The sequence below is a fragment of the Mustela nivalis genome (assembly GCF_964662115.1).
Source record: "Mustela nivalis genome assembly, chromosome: 5".
Classification (NCBI taxonomy): domain Eukaryota; kingdom Metazoa; phylum Chordata; class Mammalia; order Carnivora; family Mustelidae; genus Mustela; species Mustela nivalis.
The window spans coordinates 96,668,171-96,685,146 of NC_139024.1; the positions used below are offsets into that span (position 1 = coordinate 96,668,171).

The 16,976-nt window shown below is 38.0% G+C and overlaps 1 long non-coding RNA gene across 1 annotated transcript; it reads left to right on the top strand.

The window, feature by feature from the left end:
* Positions 1 to 1,126: 1,126 nt before the first annotated feature.
* Positions 1,127 to 16,005, top strand: LOC309864039. Its single transcript, XR_014311350.1, has 2 exons — positions 1,127 to 1,177; positions 15,684 to 16,005. It is a non-coding gene; the product is annotated as an uncharacterized lncRNA (long non-coding RNA).
* Positions 16,006 to 16,976: the final 971 nt, after the last annotated feature.

The window sequence follows — 16,976 nt, forward strand, 5'->3', positions numbered from 1 at the left end:
GAGCTCTCAGTTGAGCCGGAGAGACCAGACTATAAACTGGTGAGTATAATGCAAACATGATTGAGTTATTTAAAATGTTATGGATGGTAACACAGTTGGGGGAGAAATTGATCCTGAGAGACAGTCTTCCGTGAAACCTGCCCCATAGAACAGACACTTGCATTTTAAAGGGAGAGGAAGCCTTCTCTAAAAAGTAACAGGTAAAAAGCAATAAATACAGGGATTAAGAACACGGAGTTTGCAGTCAAAGAGAGCTGGATTTGACTCATTTTTTTCCCGTTGCTTCATAGATGTGTGACCTTGGGCAAATTGCTTTACCTTTTAAAAACCAGGTTTCCTGTGAAATAAAATGAAGCTAATGTAGCCGCGCTCCCCCTTGGAGCGTTATCATAAGGGTCCCCTGCTAGATTGCGTGTCCAGCCCTTGGCACAGTGCCTGGTACACTGGGAGCATTTATGTGGTGACTGCCGTGCTTCTGATCATCCTAATAGAGATCTGGGTTGGGGCTTCATCCTGTCTTCAGAGAAGCATCCAGGTGTTCTTTCCCCTTTGAGGATCCAAAGAAAGCCTGTCTAGAGTCTTGGCTTTGTGAAAGGTGTTATTGAGGCATGGCGGCAGGGTGAAAGAGCCGGGGTAAAGAAAACACTAGAAAGCTGCCACAGAATGTGGTGCTTGAAGTGTAGGTTATGGACCCTATATCTATAAATCACTTGTTCAGATGCAAACTCATGGAGAAACCCCTTGCTCCTACTAACTGGGGATAAATTTCAGCATTTCTATTTTATAGGCTTTCTAGGGGGTTGTGAATATACACTAGCATATGGAAATCCCTTCCTCTGCTGATTCAGCACCAGTCTGCGGAAGGTTCTGCCCTCCAGGTTTCCTCAAAAGCTCTGGCATTCCTTTCCCCCCAGCTCGTCAGCATAACTTCCTGCCCGCTCCATTTCGAACTGCGGACAGTCTCCCTGGAGTACTCCCCCCCCCCACTAATTTGATGATTTAATTATGTAATTTTTAATATACATTAAAATAAGTGCATATTAAAATAAAACCATGAGGAGCACCTCTAAAGTAATTACTACTATTCCTTTAATTAAAAAAAATTTTTTTTTTAAATTTCTTTCTGGCGTAACAGTATTCATTGTTCCCTGGAGTACTTCACTACCCTCCGCGACAGGTCAGTCTGAGGGAGATTTCGAATATGTACACAGTACATAGTCTGCTTTGTTTCACACGTGTACGCATCCAGCTCAGCCCCTGTCTACTTCTCATTTCCCGGTTCCTCCTTTTATCTCCCCCCACCCCATAGTCTTAACTGAAAAAATGCAGGAAGTCATGGATATGGACATGGAAAAGCTGGCTAGATGCTGACCATCCTAGCCTTCCACTTGACCCTTTCTATATTAGGGACTGATTATTGGCCAGATATTTGAAGATTTACATCCAATCCATTTGTATTGGATTTGGCTTGATGGATGCTTAGACTGAGAGGTATTAATATTTCTGAGGGAATGAAATAAAAATGTGTAAAATAAATAGGCACAGGTACAAAATCCAAGACATCAACTTTGAAGGCCTTGGGAGGGGAAACCAAGAGGTGTAGTAAAAGAGATTTGAATCAGAATCAAGAGACTAGAGTGCAAGTGTGGCTTCTCCTCTAATTAGCTGGGAATGAATTGAATTCATTCTGCATTTCAGGGCATCAGAGTGTCATGTCTGTACGTCAGGAGTTGGACCAGATAGTGTTTAAGATTCTTTCCAGCTTTATCATTCTTTGTTTCTACAAGTTTATAATTCCTCCTTAAAACATTCTGGGATTTGAATGTCATGGTATTTTGGTTGAGGGACACATTCTTAGTATGCATCCTCAAATTGCTGTCTATGATTTTATATGTAGTATAATAATAAATAATAATATATGTTTTGCATCATATTTATATATCACTATATAGCTTTTTACATTTTTACATACACTGTGTCATGATCAAAACAACTCTCTGAGACGTATTTTGCACAAGTTATTGTCTATTTTTCAAATGAGGACATGGAAGCTAAGAAAGTTAGATGATTCATCCCAAGCCACATTGTTACTACATGACAGAGATGGAACTTAATTCAGTACTTTTCCCCATAATCCACAAGCCGCTCATATTTAAATAGAGAAAATAACTTTTCTGTGAGCCTTAAGTAAGCTTAATAACTGTGAAACCAAAACTTTACCCCAAGCAGCACCTCAATGAACCATAGGACCTAATGATGTTAAACAGTAACTGTGACAATCCATGGCTCTCAGGAAGATGAACATATCTCTTTGGGCTACTGGTTTGTGAGATGAAAATGAAAAGATCTACTATTTGTATATAGCTTTATCGTTTTCTTAAGACCAATGTTTTACTATAGAAATATTTTTTTGAAGACAGGTTAAATTATAAAAGATGGGAAACTGAAGGCAGGTCAGATAGATGCCATCAGATAAAGAGCAACAGAATCAGATCAGATCCAGCTTTTCTAAGTCCTAGACCCAGTTCCAACTCCGCCAGATAGCACCCTATCTGAGCTGCTGTCCTGGTTTGCCTGAGCCTAACCGAGTTCCTAGGTTATGAAACTTTCAACATTATAACTGTAAAATTTGCAGGCAAACTGGGATAAATTGGTCCCTTTACCACCATGTTGCTCAAGTTCTGTTGCCCATGTTGCCACAATTCTGATTTTGTCACCAGGCAATCAATGGTTAAGTCAACAGGTCTCTGGGATCACTAAGTGACCCATCTTGTTATCAAGATGAAATGGGAATAATAATGATAATTGTGTAACCAAGATCTTGATTATGATACTAATCAAAACATTTGCCATAACAATGTCAATTATCATTAAATAGCATTTCCTTACTTACAGTATGGGAACCAAGCCAACAATATAATAAACCACCCACGATGGAGTGCAGGGATCTTGCCTTTGTTCTAGAAAAGGACCACATAAAATAAACTCTGTAGAATTATTTATAAACTGATGCGATAATTTGTTGTTTTTTTTTTTCGTTGTTGTTGTTAAATCCTATAAGTGCACTTTTGTTAATCCCAAAACAGGAAAGTGTCTTTCACCAGAACAGTAATTGATTATAAAATACAACATTTAAAGAAATGGTACTCTCTTCAGTCATAAATAGAAAACAACCACGTAGCATTCTTATTTCTGTTACTTCACTCATGGTGTTCTATGTAGTTACCAAATGCTTTAGAACTACCATCAGGCTGTGGTTGTATTTTTGTTGTAGTCTGATTCTGATATCACTGGTGAATTCATTCCAGTACTGAGCTCTTTTTACTCCTGTCAACTTAGATTACATCAAATTAGTTCTCATTTCAATATTGACCAAGATTTTGTTTGACAGCAAGAATGACCTCTGGTTTCCTCCCAAGGACATCTTATCTATAGCATGAATCATAAACTCTGAGAGGATGACTGAAACATGGATGTGTTTCTATTCAAAGTGAGTCAGGGTTCAAAAGGGAAAGGGTTTAAAATCACGGTGTGGGACATCCACGTTAGACAAAAGGAAGGGCTGCCTGGTTTAATATTTGGGGAACCCTGGGACTTATTCCTGTAAGTCAAGGAGTCCCTGTAAGTGGAAACTTTGAAGGAAATGTATAACTAGGTTGATTTCAAAACAGTTCTGACCCAGGTTATAATGAGTGATAAAGTTTGGTGGGAAGGTGAACAGTGAAGTAGGGATAAGATGCTTTATGAGAAGAGGAGGGCGTGTCCTCCCTTGTAAGGAAGGGTTATGATGCCATGAATCCATTTCTGTTGTGAATCTAGACTCCTAAAGCTGGAAGGCATCTCTAATACAGCTTCTTTCAGTCAGGCGGCTGAATTTGTTAGCTTTTGTATCTTTTATAGGAGATAATTTTCCTTCTGGTTCTTTAAGACAATATAACATGTAAGTGAAAAGAGTGATGGGTATTAACAAGCTGAATGTCTTTCTTTTACAGCTGAGGCGGCTTAGGCTCAGAAACGTCAAGGGATTTGCCCAAAGCAACACAACTGGGAATTTGCAGGGTATCCTAGAATATAGGCTTCTTGCCTCCTCTTTCCGTGCTTATTCACTGCTCCTTTCGTCCAGCTCATCTGCTACATTTAAGAGGTATTTTCCTTTCACTGTGTGGTAGTCTAAGCTTCTACAAGTACTCTGGCAGGTTGGTGAACTAAAAAGAAGCTAAGTCATCTGTCCCTACATGTTTCCTGTTCTAGGTTGGAGTCCCGAGCAATGCTCAACCCAATGGTTCTGCCTCTCTAGTCTGTCAGATCCTTGATGCCACTGCCAATGTTCACGTCATTTCATTTGATGTCAGAGTGAGGGGACCACTTTGTACTTCAAGGCCATTTATTCAGGAAATAAAATGTGTGCCCTAAAATAAGGCTATGAAGCATATTGTGTAAACAGATATAAAGTGTGACCATAACATAATAAAATTGACTTCTAAAGAGATACAACAGCAGGTAAAGGTTTTTAAAGAAACATTATTCTATGTATCTATTCTAATGAGGTTTGACACATTTCTGGAGCTCCACTCTAGAGGAGGTCCTCAGTTTCACTTTTTTTAAGGCACCTGGGACTGTCAGTTTGAGAAATATAGTCACATGTAAATTTTAGCAAAGAAATTTGTTATCCACAAGGATCATCCATCTTTTTGCAAATTTTTTTCTTCCTTGTCATCTCTATCCTGTCACAAGATGTGACCAATGTATTTTTTATCTAATTCAATCAAATCGAATGTTACAGACTGAGAGCTGACTCTAGACCACTCCTCACAGAGGGTACATTTGAAGGTATTGAAAGGAATGTACCAGGTTCTGGAAACATTTGCAGAGAGGAATGGCAAATGTATCTGAAATAAGAGGGACATATTATTGGAATGCGTGTGTCAACTTCAGAATGATGATTTTAGAAGGTAGTATTTTGTGATGTGAAAGTTCTGGTGTATTTGTTGAAACCTCAGACTGTAGGGTCTGCATGAGATCATTTACCAATCATTTGTATAAAAATGTGATGGTTTTGGTATCAGAGTTAGAGACATGTTACCAAGCTCATTAGAATAATTCTAGCAATGACTACTAATTAAAGATTTTGTGAGATTCTCTTGTTTTCGATTCAGATATTCTTAATAATGGGGATAGATATATTTGATTAAATAAACTCAGACAAATGAACTGTTTCTTAATTAATACTTTATTTGCTAGGCAGAAATCATCCACCTCTAGAGTTGAATCACCACGCTTTTCTAAAGGGTGTGTGTAAGTGCTTGGGGAAGATGAATTTTTTCTGGGCAGAGCTGTCCCATGCATTGCATGATGTGTGGCATGTGTGGCTACAAACTAAAAACCAGAGGCACTCAGGCAAATGTCTATAAAATAGAAATGCTTCACACATTTCCAAATGCTCCTTGGGGGTAGGAAAGGAGGTGTTGCCTGTGGTTGGAAACTTCGGATCAGATAAAAATAATATAAGTAGTGATAAAAAGAAAGTAGAGCTTATTAGCTGTGTGGCCCAGAGCAAATTACTTATCCCTGGGCCTCAGTTTCTTCGTTTGTGTAATGAAAGTTATAATAAGGAAAGTCATAAGATTATCGTTAATGTGATTATAATTAATGAATGTAATAATGCATATGAAGTTCCTAGTGAATCACCTCATGAATGGTAGGAAACAGTCTGTAATTAGCTTCTATTCATTCTTTCTCTACTTAATATAAAATTTTCCTTTCATCAGAAGGGCTGGACTTGATTTCTGGACAACCAAGGCTATTGTGATGGAGATGTCTGGCCATGAAACAAAGGACCTCAGAAAATCTGTGTGGGGTTGTAAATATTCCAGAAATGGAATATAATATGTAGTGCAGAGTTGAGGATCTCACTTGGTTCCAACTTACAAGCATAGTTCACTTACCTGAACATTTAATTTTCACTTCAGTAATAAATTTGTCACATTGTCCAGCAAATCAATTTCCTATGAATGAGTTTTATCTGTTGCCGACCAGCCTGTGACTAGCAGGAACCTCTAAGGAGTAGAGGTGACTCTCAAATTTTCTCATTTCAGACAATGGATAGGTTACCAATCATTTTCCTGAAAAGTTGGCTTCTGGAGAACCAGAAAGCATTTTCTCTAAGTCTCCCCTATGTTGGTTACTTTGAAGCATTGTATATCCTGGATTCTCTCCAACTCTCCATGTGTTTCTAAAGTACAGTATCATATACTGGACATCCTGGAAATATCTTTTTTTCAATGTCATTTAGTTTGTTGTAACTTTTTAACCTGAAAGCAAGCTCGTCCCAGAGAATCCAAAGTGTTTATAATTCCAGTGCCCCAATTCTTTACTTCTCTTGAAATGCAAGTCCATAAAAAAGTTGAAATGGAATTTTACACCACACCCAGCTTTCAGTGTCTCCCTCCTTGGAAATGGGCAGCTTCCCAGAAAAGAGAATGTTCAGTACAAGACCTATTGTTCCCAAGATTAAGTAAAACTTACCTGAAAACCCACTAGTGCTAGTCCAGGGCCAGAGAGACTGAAACTGAGTAGCATGGACAGTCTAATGACATAGATTAAGGGTAATAATAACAATGGCTGCAACAGTAATGTTTATTGATTCAAATGTTCTAGGTAGTGTTTGAGAACATTAAAAGTATTAACTAATTTAACTCTCATAATAATTCTATGAAAAGTCACTATTATTGTCTCTTTTTTACAGAGACAGGAAATTTGAGGCTTAGAAGAGTATCATGGCAGACAACCAGTGAATGGCGGAGCCAGTGTTAGAATCCAGGCTACCTGGCTCAAAACTGTAGCTCAGAGAAGGGCATGCTTCACTGTCTGGAAGACTAGAGGAAAAGACTTCACAGAACAGCTGTCTTTGGAGCCACGTGTCAAAAGATAAATGGGTGTTCTCCAGGCCGGTAAGGCAGGGAATGGTTTGCTAGGCAGAGAGAATAAAATCTGAATGGGCTTAAAAGCTTTTAACACTAAGTATGATATGACATAGTCAAAATGGATAATTTTAGAAGTTGAATATAGAGACAAATTTAATAGCATGAGTGAAGTTTAAGGAAACCAATAAGGGGTGGGCCGAGCTATTAATGTCAGGATATTATTCCCACCCCAAGGCCTACAAGAGGCAAAGGAGTGAGGTGAGGGCATGACGATCCAGGGCCATATAAAGTAACCACAAGGAAATAGGATTAGGACAGGAGTCTTTGGTAGAGGGATGTAGCCAGCCTACAGCAACTTAGCATAAATGGAGCAGGGGATGCATTCCCAGATTCATGTTCGTCTCACCCTCTCAGCTTATACCTCTGCTGCACTTGGGCTGAAACCAGCTAAAAAGCCCTAGGGCAAATGAATTCATGGATGCCGTCCAGAATGGTCAGCCTCCCCGGGTACAGAGAAGACTGGGAATATTGGACAGTAGGTCCAGAGGGGCAAATGGACAATCTCCAGAACACAGAACCAATACATTATGAAAGAGTTTTGGCATACTTCTGAATGGTTTTGGACAAACTTAACTTTTGAGTCATTTCCAAAGATCAAGTATGCTGACAGTAGGATACCTATCTCTTTCCCTAGAGAAAGAAGATCATAAAGCCATGGTTATATTTGATGGGAATCTTTTCCCAGATGTTTCTGAAACCTGACCCCACACGAATACAGTAGTAACTTAATACCGGTTTGCATTGAGCAGGCTCAGAAGTCACTTTTTTCAATTGCTCCTAACTTAATTAATATTTTCATAATTAGCCAGGAGACTTCCTGAGTGAGGATGAGGTACTTGGATACTTTCAGCTATTAGTGAATTATCTGGGCACAAAAACAACCCTATATTTCTTTCAGGCAGAAAAATAAAATAAGTTACTTTCATCTGCTTCTAATTCAAAAGTAGACAGAGTGAATTTGATTCAACATTACAAAAAAAAAAAAATCACCTTTTGGCTGAGATCATGCATGGAAAAATTCAACCCCAAAGGACAGAATTTTGGAACATAATACTCAAACAAGAAAGTGAGTTGGGTAAAAAGGAAGGAAGAATATTCTAGTTGAAATCTGTGGATAAGATGAGCTTACCTGTTAATGTTCACTTTTGCAAATAATCTAAGAGAAGGATTATAGTGCCTACCACCAAGGAAGACAGAATACCCACTCCTGTGGAGAAACTGAGCAGGGTCAGGATAATTGAACTGTTTAGTAATAATTATTAACATTTGTATTTATCCAGCACTGTAATAAGTATACCTATTTAATCCTTTCTCTATAAGGTAACTTTTGTTATTAGGTTCATTTTACATATAAATAAACTAAGAGTTTTAGAGGCTAGATGATCTTTTCAAGGTTCTGTATCCAATCAGTGACTTGGTTGAGGCATGGAGTGGGGTCTTCTTGATTCTATAGGCCAACATCGTTGTGTTTTAAAAAGAGTAAATGTCAAGATAACGCTGCAATAGGCATACTAGTTTCCAATGATTCAAATTAATTGATTACAATATCTGGTAAACTTGAAAAAGAGCTGATGACCTATGACTCTGTGGGTAGATGTACAGGGTCTTTCTTCACTTTATTTGTGAATTCCTTAAGTTTCCAGAATAGAGCTCAGACCACTCTAAACCTTTAGAGCTGTTAAGATACCAAAGCTAGGCCAAAGCACAGAATATTCTTCTATAAAGGATATATGAGCAGCCATGACTAGTCCAAGGCTGACCTTGGCCTCCTTTGTGTTTCGGAGAAAGGTGCCTCAGGAACTTTGTGCAGTAGGATCTGTGTTTGTCCTGTGGGCTAATAGCATCATAGGTTGGTATTATTCCCTGGGATGCCTGTTCTTAAAAAAATGGTGCTCTATCAATTGATACAGGTAAAAATGTATATATATTCAGTAGCTTTGGAATCAATCAACACAGGTAAAATATGTGTTAAGTCTATTAGATTTTCTGACTAGCCCATCTCTTAAGATTTGTGTATTTACATTTATTGATGTTTCTAAAACTAGGAATTTTATGTATTGGCTTTTCTGGGATCAGGTACATAAGTCAGGCATGTAAAAACCCCTCAACGAGTTATTCACTTCCATGAGATAAATGTTTCCATGCTCGCGCCAAACGTATTTTTATAATGGTTGGCCTCAATTAGCTTCCCATTTAATTTCTATCTTTGTATATTGAAAAATACTTATTAACACAGAAAGGATTTCCGTGCCAATAAAGTGACACGTGAATCTCTCCTCTTCCCCACTTCTGCTCTGGGATCTGTATGACTGCTCTTGGTAATGGAGGCAGAGGTAAGGCTGCAGTCTGTGAAGTGGGATTGTGGTACATAATTATTTAGCACACTTATATTAAGAGGGTCTGGAGAGGCACATGGACAACCTGTCAGAGATCTAACCTCACCAGGAAATGCTGGCAGAGAAGGAGGGAGCATCCTATTCCCAACAGGTCATATTCCTGGAACCTTCCTAGGTTCATACATTGAGGCAAAGCCCCCTCTCCCTGTCTAGGGAGGGTGAGGCAGTGTAGGATGCAAGGGAATCCTTTGGCCCTGACCTTGGGTCTACTGGGCTGCCTTGCTATGTTTTCTATTGTATTACATGAAAATCCACCTTTGGGAATTTGAAAAGCAGAGGTATTATCTCCAGATGATCCCTCACTGGAAAGCACACAGTGTTACCTGGGAAAGAAAGATGGATCTATGGTCTCTCAGCAAATATGAGGTGCTTTTTTTCAGTTTTATGCACAGTGCCTCAGGTCTAGGAGCTTGGGAGTAGGGCGGAGTCCTTGCCTTGGGGGCTTGGGGCTGCCTTGATGGAGACAAGTGGAAACTGTGGAGGGAGCTGAGGCTGGCATAGGACAAAGCCTTCAGACAAAGAAACAAACGTAGTGGTTGTGGGCATGGAGGCTTTGCACCATAGTTTAGAAAATAGAAAAGGAATGAATTAAGGGAAGATCTGGGTGATGTGACCAGACCGGGGAAGATCCCCAAAGAATAATTAAACCGTTGCCAGTTTACCTCTTGGTCAGCTCTAACTGTAAGGGCAATGTGGCCTGTAGTAATTTACGACTATGTGTTTCTTTACCCAATATTATATATTTATGCAAGGAGGTTGACGTAAAGAGACAGGAACTCAAGCGCTATTTTATTTCTGTCAGTAATTTTAGGACTTTGAGTTTGATCACTGTCTCTACCTACACCTTTTTAAATTAAGTTTAACATCTGTCCTACCTCAATTTTGCAATGGTTAAAATCTTAAGTGACTTTGAGAAATATGAAATGTTAGATCAGTGTAGTAATAGGTATGATAAAAAATTATTCTTCAAAATCTTTTATGATTTATTTAGGACTATATGATCACCATACATAGATTTCTAATTCTATATATATGTGCATGTTATCTGCATATATATATATCTGTATATATATATATATATATATCTGTATATGTATATCTGTGTATATACACAGATATATATATCTATCTGTATATGTATATCTGTGTGTATATATATATCTGTATATGTATATCTATATCTATATCTATATATCTGTATGAATACAGATATACATAAGCATTTAGCTTCCTCTTTCTTCTCATTTTATAAATCATTGTTACCAACTTATAGAAAAATACCAGAAAAACATTTTGTAAGATGTCAAGTAACAAGATGTAGAAAAGTGAAAAGATAATGTATGAAAATAAAATAAACCATGAAAGAATTTTTTTGTAAATAAGAAACTAATTAGCAGAGCAAGTATTGTTAACATGTCTCTTCTACCCAAAGCAATCTATAGATTCAATGCAATCCCTACCAAAATACCAACAATATCTTTCACATATCTAGAACGAACAATTCTAAAATTTGTATGGATCCACAAAAGACAACAAATAGCCAAAACAATCTTGAAAAAGAAGAACAAAACTGGGGGTATCACAATCCCAGTTTTCAAGATATACTACAAAGCTGTAGTCATCAGAACAGTGTGTTCCTGGAACAAAAATAGACACATTGTTCAGTAAAACGGAGTAGAGATCTTAGAAGTAAATCCACAATTACATTGTCAGTTAATCTTTGATGAAAGAGGCACTGATATACAAAGGGAAAAAGACAGTCTCTTCAACAACGGATGCTGGGAAAACTGAATAGCAACATGCAAAGGGATGAACCTGGACCACTGTCTTACATCCTACACAAACATAAGCTCAAAACAGGTTGAAGACCTAAGTGTGAGACCTGAAACCATAAATGTCCTAGAACAGAACACAGGTGGTAATTTCTCTGATGTTGGCCATAGCAACATTTTTGTAGATTTGTCTCCTGTGACAAAGGAAACAAAATCAGAAATAAACTGTTGGGTCTACATCAAAATAAAATCTTATGCACAACAATAGAAACAATCAATAAAACAAGACAACCTATTTAATGGGAGAAGATATTTGTAAGTCACATATCTGATGAAGGGTTAATATCCAAAATCTATAAAGAACTTATTCAAATTCAACACCTAAAAAACAAATGGGCAGAAGACATGAACACACATTCCTCTAAAGAAGACTAATGGTTAAACAGACACATGAAGATGTTCAACATCCCTCATCATCGAGGACATGCAAATCAAAGCCACAATAAGATATCACTTTATGCCAGTTAGAATGACTAAAATCAAAAACACAAGAAAGAACAAGTGTTGGCAAGGATGTGGAGAAAAAGAACCCCCTGTACACAGTTGGTCGGAATGTAAACTGGTGCAACCAGTGTGGAAGACAGTATGGATATTCCTCAAAATATTCAAAATAGAATTAGTATATGATCTAATAACCCCACTACTGGGTATTCACTCAAAGAATACAAAACACTGATATGAAAATATATATGCACCCTTGTGTTTATTGTAGCTTTATATATTATAGCTAAGGTATGGAAGCAATCCAAGTGTCCATCAGTAGATGAATGGGTAAAAAAGATGTGAGTGTATATATAATGAAATATTACTCGACCATAAAAAAGAATGAAACCTTGTGATTCACAACAACAGAATGGATCTAGAAGGTTCAAAGCTAAGTGAACTAAGTCAAGCAGAGAAAGACAAATACATGATTTCATTCATATGAGGAATTTAAGAAACCAAACAAATGATAATAGGGAAAAATAGAGGCAAGACAAGAAACATACTTTTTTTTTTCATTAACATATAATGTATTATTTGCCCCAGGGTTACTGGTCTGTGAATCATCAGGCTTATACATTTCACAGCACTCACCATAGCACATACCCTCCCCAATGTCCATAATTCGACCACCCTCTCCATATCGCCCTCCCCCAGGCAACCCTCTGTTTTGTGAGATTAAGAGACTCTTATGGAAGAAACAGACTCTTAACTATAGAGAACAAACTGACGGTTAGCAGAGGGGAGGTGGGGGGGATGGGTGAAATAGGGGATGGGGCTGAAGGAGTGTACTTGCTATTCGGGTGTTGTATGGAAGTGTGGAATCATGATATTGTACACCTGACGCTAACATAACACTGTTAGTTAAAACAGAATTAAAATGAAAAAATTGACTTTTTTAATTAAAAAAGACAAAAATTTGCAGAAATTACATTATGTTTATACCTAAAAAACAAAATAAAGAACTGAAACCTAAGGCACTTATAAGGTATTTACTTTGATGTTTTAGAGTGGACAACTTAGGAAAGTTTCTTTTTTCACTTAATTTCTCATAGCATCTCTATATAGGAAATAATTTGGTCAGCCTAGAGATTATCTTTTCTGTAGATTCAAGACTCTTCTGTTAAGTCTGTAGGAAAACTGTCTCACCAGCAAACTATGAATAACCACTTGGATTTTCCTCACTATGATCTGTTCCTTACCGCAAGCTCATGTAGTATCACATGTGGAAGCAACGGTTGGCTTAGATAAAATTGGAGAGGCAGGGAGCTAACCCACCTCACCCAGTCTCAACCTGCTGGCTCTCAGCAGTCCTGTACCCATGTATGGTGTTTTAGAGAAGCTCCCTCAGAAATGATGTAAAATGATTTGAGTAAAATAGGGTGTGTGCAAGGAGTTTTTCTTTGAAGAAAGTAAAGCAATTAATAGCACGGGCATGAATTTTTTAAAAAGACTTAATTGAAGTTAGAATTAGAAATAATCTATTATAAATTTGGTATCTGGAGTTGGGAAAATAATAATATGCTTCTAGAGATGAAGTGTTCCAATAAGAAAGCAAGTGCCTAGGGAATGATGAAGCTGAGAGAGTAAGGAAGGTAGGCGTTCAAGAAAAGGAGCAACTATAGAGTAGCTGGGAGACCCCTGCAGGTGCAGAACCTAAGGCTGGGTGTGTATTTATGTATACTCAATACATAAATTAGCTCTCCAAAACAGAAGTCTTTGGGGGACCAGGACTCTCAATTAAATAACACTATGACCTGGCTAATGGGACTGCCCTTTAATTGGGTAAGCTTATTGGACTTCAATATAATAGGCTTACGACACCCTCTTCAAGTTGAATTGGCTATGCATACTGTTAGGTTAGCTCTACATACGTGGTTAGCTGTGCATACTTAAAGGTTGGGAGAATTACTCATGTCTTGGCAGCTGCACTGTTGAACGCCAGGCAACCCTTGATAGGCGTCAACACTCTAGCCAACTGGCCCTATACCTAGAGAGGCTCCAATGTCAATGGGACCCTTCACCAGTCCATGTACTAATAGTGTGTGGCTGACCCCTGTTGATGACAGCATTGTTCCTCTCCTGCTGGGAGAGAAAAAAAATATATAATTTGTTAGGACGCATAAGATTCCAGATGAATGCTACATCCTTTTCTACCATATTAAGTATACTTTCCTGCAGAAAGACAAGTGACGGTAATTCCTTATTTCCTTTTATGGTAGTGATCCTTCCCCATTTTTCCCTACTAGATCTTAGGAACCCGAAGGTGACATTAATGCTTGTGGTTTTCTGCCCTTACATTGTCCAACTTTGTGTACAGTCACAGTTATTCAAAGGAAAAGAATCTGCTTGTAAATCTGTCTCTGGATTAGAAAGTTAATGCATGCCCTGCTAAAGTATATTTATCAATTGGTTACACTGTAGAAACTGAACCATTGCTTTAGGAGATTAAAACTAGCATTTTGCTACGCCATCACTATTCAGTGTTATTGGGGATCCTGTGGTAGGAATTTTCATGCTATATTGGAGTTGGCTTTTGGCAGATTTAGGTTCCACTATTTATTTTTTCTTTGGCAAGTCATTTAACCTAAGCTGGACTGTGGATTCATCAGAGTTACGGGAATGATAATAATAGGTATTATATCAGGAGTTCTCTTGGGAATCTGTGTGGTGCTAGTGAATTTGTTTTGTTAGCTCTGAAGGCCTCTTAAGCAGAAAAGTCATTCTAAAATGACCTCAGTGATTTTGTTCCCCTTAAATGCATAATATCAATCAAGGTTTGCACAATTTATATGTCATAAAACAAAAATGTTTGTAGCTCAGCTCCTCCTGTGTTATTTATCTTCACAGATTGTCTAGAACCATTCAGTTCTTTTAACTGTAGTTTTAACAGCCTTTTTAAACACACATTAGATATTGTGTGCCAGATAAAGCTATGAATGCCTCTGATGGTTCCATTTTGACAAGTCCCACTGGCAGCACATAATGAATGCTCAGTGAGTATGTTCTGAGGAAATTCTGGGAACACAGCAACTAGAACATATGGATATGGCTCTCATTCCTTGCTATTTTAGTCTGTAGCATGGGGCATCAATGAGGGGGAGCTGGTAGACCTGGAGGGTTTTAGATTTCATTTATAGGGAAAGAGCAGGTCCAGGATTAGTTCTATCTAGGAAAGAGTCAGGGTACCATTGTAGAGGAAATCTTCTTTGTCCCTGAGGACTGAAGCGAAGTCTACAATTTTGTACCTGCCAGACTGGTCAGCTGACATTTCTTCAACATTTTCTTCAGCATTTTCTTCAGCAAATGTTGCACCATTCAATTTTCTGTCATCTCGGAAAGGCTTGCCTCATCCAGCTGGCCCTGGAGGACAAGGGTTGGAGCAGTTACACGGGTGCATGGAGTTGCTCCCAGTTCCTGAGTTTCAGAGAGAGCTGTTACATGTTGCTAGGTGGTCCAGGAGCAGAAAGCCTTGGCAAAGGGTGAACTAGTTGCCATTTTCTGACTTTTTATTCTTCAAAAGAACTTACAGCTTAATTGGACTTCCCAAAACATACTGAGACAAAGAGAGGTTACAACTCAAAGACATTAGCAATCTGAGAGGGGAAAACCAATCTGATTGTCTGGAACAAGCAGCCCTCATTGAGGTAGGGATAATAAAAAATGTCAATTAAGATCTTTCATAAAAAGCACTAGGCTCTCAAGTGAGTAAAGTTGGAACACAAGAAAGGACTTCTGTTTTGAATTTAGGAAACATGGTCCATGACTTAAAAAGTCCAATAAAGGATTTGAAAAAGAAGATAGACCCTGTTGAAGGCACCTGGGTGGCTAAATTGGTTAAAGCGTCCGACTCTTGGTTTTGGCTCAGGTCATGATCTTAGGGTCATGGTCTCAGGGTCATGAGATCGATTCCTTGTATGGGGCTCTGTGCTCAGTGGAAGTCTGCTTGACACTCTCTCTTTGATCTCTCCCCCCACATAAATAAATAGGTCTAAAGAAGAAGAGGAGAAGGAAGAGGATGAGGAAGATAATAGACCCTGTTGGAAACAGAAGTGTGGGAGTGGAAGATCAGCTAAAGAAACAGCTCATCCCGCAAATAGGCAAGATACAGAAGCCAGAAGGGGAAAGCAGGAGGTAGAAAGGGCAGCTTCAGGACCAACGTGCAATCAGCGGGAGTTCCAGAGACAGGAAAAGGGTTACTTACCTAGACCACAGAAGAAAATGTCTCTGAGTTCAGCAGAATTTGAATGAGGAGATGAACTGAGCTGATGTAGTCTCAAGCAGAATTAAATAAAAGACACACCTCTAAAGGATAAAGAGAATGTACATAAGTTTCTACCCAAAAAGAACAATTCACTTACATAGAGGAAGGGATTCTAGTAGTATAAGAGTTCTTATTTATAGTTCTGGAAGCCCAAAGATCATGAAATAACAGTGAACAAAAAGAGAAGCACAAAAGGAGAAAAATTAAATGAAGATCTCATTTACCTAGGGAAAAATACACAAAAATATTTTAAGTAATCAATGATTAATTTGTGATGACAAAGCAAAAATGGAGAAAAGTGAAAATTTTGTTAACCAGCAAATCATACAATATGTAAGTTAATATAAATGGCTGAGAAGTGTCTCAGAAAAAAATGTATTTGTTAAAGATTTTTCTTTTTTTTTAAACAGAAGAGGCATTCTGTTGTGGAAGAAAACAAAGCCAATAGCCTAGAACTAAGGTTTATCTCAACAAAATCTAAGAGTTGGGAGTAAGGATGGGTCATAGGAAAATGACTCTGGAGGGAATATTTGATCTTGTTGAGCTGCAGCACAATAGGAAGAATTAGAAGATTACTTCCCAAACTCAAATATAATAATAGAAGAATAAAAGTTTGCTATTGTAGGAATGAGAAAATAATAACTATTCACATTAAAAAGCAATTTCCAAATTATTAACAGAGAGGAAGGAAATGAATGGAGACTTAAGCCAAAAAGATATTAAGAACGGGAAAAGAGGAAATGATCACAAACCACAACACACATTAAACATAACACGGAGGGAGTAAAATCACTCAGTTAGTTATTCCATTAAATGTGAATGGGATGAAATCCTCTCTCCCAGTATAGGTTGCAGGAAGAGTGGTCAAGGAATATTGATCTCCTACAATGAAGATAAGGACATAAATATTTTGTCAAATGAATAAGTTTATATGTGCAATTTTCTAGATTTATTGTCTCAGTTTAATGAATATATTCGCTCTGTGATACAACTCCTTTTGTGAGTGTAGCTAAATATT